Source organism: Myotis davidii, unplaced genomic scaffold (assembly GCF_000327345.1).
Source record: "Myotis davidii unplaced genomic scaffold, ASM32734v1 scaffold488, whole genome shotgun sequence".
NCBI lineage: Eukaryota > Metazoa > Chordata > Mammalia > Chiroptera > Vespertilionidae > Myotis > Myotis davidii.
In genome coordinates, this window is record NW_006300365.1 from 996,276 (window position 1) to 1,000,171 (window position 3,896).

At 35.2% G+C, this 3,896-nt stretch overlaps 1 protein-coding gene across 1 annotated transcript in view; it reads left to right on the forward strand.

The window, feature by feature from the left end:
* The window catches only part of DIAPH3 (diaphanous related formin 3), a 522,899-nt gene that overhangs the window by 92,799 nt on the left and 426,204 nt on the right, over positions 1-3,896 (forward strand). The gene's annotated exons all lie outside the window — the stretch shown is intronic.

The window sequence follows — 3,896 nt, forward strand, 5'->3', positions numbered from 1 at the left end:
CTAAAACATTTCCATGTATATGGTTATACATAATATTAAAATAACATATGTGATTGCATATACATAATGATATATGCATATATACATACAAACATCCTATGTAATAAAATCCTAATATGCAAATCGACCAAATGGCAGAAAGACCAGTCACTATGACATGAACTGACCACCAGGGAGCAGATGATCAACACAGGAGCTGGCCCTTGGTGGTCACTGCACTTCCATAGGGGGAGCGCTGCTCACCCAGAAGCTGGGCTCATGGCTGGTGAGTTCAGTGGTGTTGGCAGGAGCCTCTCCCGCCTCTGCTGCAGCACTAATGGTGTCCAACTGATGGCTCACGGGGAGTGGGCTTAAGCTGTCAGTTGGACATCCCTTGCGGGCTCCCAAGGGTGCTGTGAGAGGGCGCAGGTCGGGCTGAGGGACAACCCCCTCTCCCCCCCGAGTGCATGAATTTCATGCACCGGGCCTCTAATATTATTAGGAATCCACAAGTGATGTGGATATTTCCTAAGTAGTCTTTTTAATAGAAAGGAATAGCAAATCTTATTGGGTAATTTTTTTCTGAAATCATAGCACTTTATGGAGACAGAAAATTGAGAAAGATACTTGAGAATATTTCTGTGTCTAGTGCTCTGATTAGAAGAATGACTTAGCTGGACATGTACAATTGAAATTATGCCTATCAGACCTTTGGACTTTGCTGTCAGTTATGTATCTGTTGATAAAGTTATTGGTGTTTTTTTTTTTATTGTTGTTGTTAATCCTCACCTGAGGATATTTTTTCCATTGATATTTAGACAGAGTGGACGGGAGAGGGAGAGACAGAGAAACATTGATGTGAGAGAAACACATCCGTTGGTTGCCTCCTGCACACGCCAACCAGGGTGCAGATCAAGTCTGCAACCAAGGTACATGTCTTTGACTAGGATCGAGCCTGGGACCCTTTAGTTCTTGGGCCGAAGCTCTAATAACTGAGAAAAACAGGCTAGGGCAAAGTCAGTTTTTCTTATTTTCTCTTATATGTACAGTATGTGAGTAAATTCCAAGAGAGAAGTAGTTCTGATTTTTATAAGCTTTTGAGATCATTGTTTGACCTATGGTATTACTGAGAAAATTAGAGTTGAAATTCTTTAATGTCTGTGAATAGAGTTGAAAAAGAAACAAGTGAACTGATTAATGGTGGCTCTCCAATGCTGTATCAGGATTTATTTAAATCAAACAATCAAGGAAAAGGTAGGAGGCACCATCCTCTCCCACCTACCCCCCGCCGCCATGAGAGGCAATATTTTTAGAGCCATTCATCAACTTCTGAAACTGCCTAACTGTTATGAGTCATATCAAACTTTTACTATCTGGATAGTGAATTATGTAAAACCCATTGCTTTATATACCAGATTATTTGCCTTGTTTTAAGAAGAGTTGATTTGAAGATTATGAAGTTCTTCTGCTTGAAGTTTTATTGATTATTCAATATTCTTGGTGACACTTGTGCACTAAAAGATAAAATTGCTTTATTTTTGAAATGCTAGAGAAGAAAGTAAGTTCTTCAAATTATCAAATATTGCTTTTAGTGGATCTTGACATAGTCAGCAATTACATTTAAGCTATCAAACATGTTGAGGTGGAAACATAAAAAGATAGACACTAACATCATTATGATGGATATCAAGCATTTTAGTTCATACCCTTCTATGCATAGAGCAAAGTAATTATAGAATGCATCTTCATTTTCTAAATTTGATGCACCTGTCAAGGATAAAATTTTTTCTCTTAGAAAATCCAGTCTTATCAGGTCTTTATGTTTTATGATTTTAGACATTATTTTCCCTTGTGGTTAATATTTTCAAGTTTACAACAAGTATTTGTACATTATGAAGTTTATCTTTTGTTGAAAGGTTTCAGTGGAGGTTTTGGAACTAGATCTGATTAAATTAATAACTAATAACTTCCAGAAAATCAGTTTAGAAAAATTTGCGGTTAAAATATATTTGTTTACTGCAAAGCCAGTGAGCAGCCTTAGCATGTCAATGTTCCATTTAATCAGTGTCATGTTTGAGATCTACTTTTTCTCCTTTGCTGGGCTTGAGAACACACAGCTGGTGGAGGAGCTTGACTTTGGTGTTGATGTTTGTTTTGTGCCACGTGTCATACGTGTGATAGAAAAACTTGTGGCAAGCAGTGCAATCAGTGTACACATTGGCATCAACATGAGTTGAAGAAAAAAATTAAGACCAAACATTTTGAAGTTACTAATACTTTGACCTATTTAAAAATTATTTTATAAAAGGTTAAACATATAGGTGTCCCCCCCAAAATGTACACACACACTTTGAATAATTATAAAGGCAGTGTTTATTAAAATAAATTTCATTTTCATACTTGAGCTATCAGCTTTCAAAGTGTGTTCACAATTTTTTTGGGACACCCTGTGTAAGAAGGCTGTTCATTATAACAGTAAAACAAACACCCACTTGCTTATTAATGAGGCTAAGATATAGGATATTTCCTATACACCTTTGAAACTTAAGTGAATCCCTCCTTAATCCTACATAGCCTTCTCCCATTATCCTGTGTTGACCAGTACCTTGAATTTTGGACTTAGCATCTTTTTTTAATTATAGTTTCACCATATATGTATTCTTAATATATTGGTTTCATGTCCTCTTCAACTCTGTAAATAGCATCATCTTCCCTGCATTCTTCTGAGACCTGATTTTTCCTTTCTCTTATTTTTCATAGACTTATGTGTGTTGATATGTGCAGCTAATCACAATCACAATTAATCATTTTTTACCTTTATTTTTTCTTATAGTTTAGGAATCTAGATAGCATATGAATGCTTTTAAAAAAATCTTTTCTGATAATTTTTGTCTTTATCTTGTAGTTTTGTCTTTTATGTTGATTATAAAAATATGTTGGAATTTATATGTGATACTTTATTTTGAAATTTCAGCTTGTAACTTTTTCCATGTTCTTCCCCCTCCTCTCCTGCTTCCTTCTGCTCCTTCTCTTTCTGTATTCTTCCTTCTTTTCCTTTTTTCTTGTCCTTAAACTCTTTTGTATAGATTTAATTTTTTTTTTAAATTTCTTAGAGAGAGAGGAAGTTCAGAGAGAGGAAAAGAGAGGGAGAGAGAGAGAGAAACATCAATGATGAGAGAGAAACATCGATTGGCTGCCTCTTGCACACCCTCTACTGGGATTGAGCCTACAACCTCCGCATGTGCTCTGACTGGGAATTGAACCAGTGTCCTCTTGGTTCATGGGATGATGCTCAACCAACTGGCTGGGCTTAGGTAGATTTTTAATCTCTCATTTCATTTTTCCTCATTTACTAATTAGGAAGAAAGTAATTTTTTTCTGATCCTGTAACAAAAAAATTTAACATGCACATGTTTAAAAGGGAAATTTAACATGGATGTGCTTGAAAGGGACAAAAATAAGCAAGATCTCTTTTCTTTTGAACCTAAGAATGCCAGATCACCCTTTTTTGATTTCTATGCTTTTTTTGTGTGATTTTTTAATTATTTGTTCTTATTTACAATATTATAAAATAGCTATTATTATTGAGTTATACTACAAATATGTGTTTATATGTTTACAAACACATATGTACTCATCATTCTTTTAGATTCTTGTACCTTTTTTTCCCTATGATTATTTTACTTTTGCTTCAGGTACACCATTAAGTTCCCTTGATGAAAGTCTGCTAATGGTAAAACTCTCTTTTTATTTGTCTAACAATGACATTATATTTGAAGGATAGTTTTCCTAGCATATAAAATTGAGAGTTTTTAAGTTTCTCTTCTTAGTACATTGAAGATATTATTTTCTCTTCTGCCTTTCATTACTGTTTTTGAGAGGGCTGGCTGCTCTTTATTGAAAGCTCTACCCGCCCC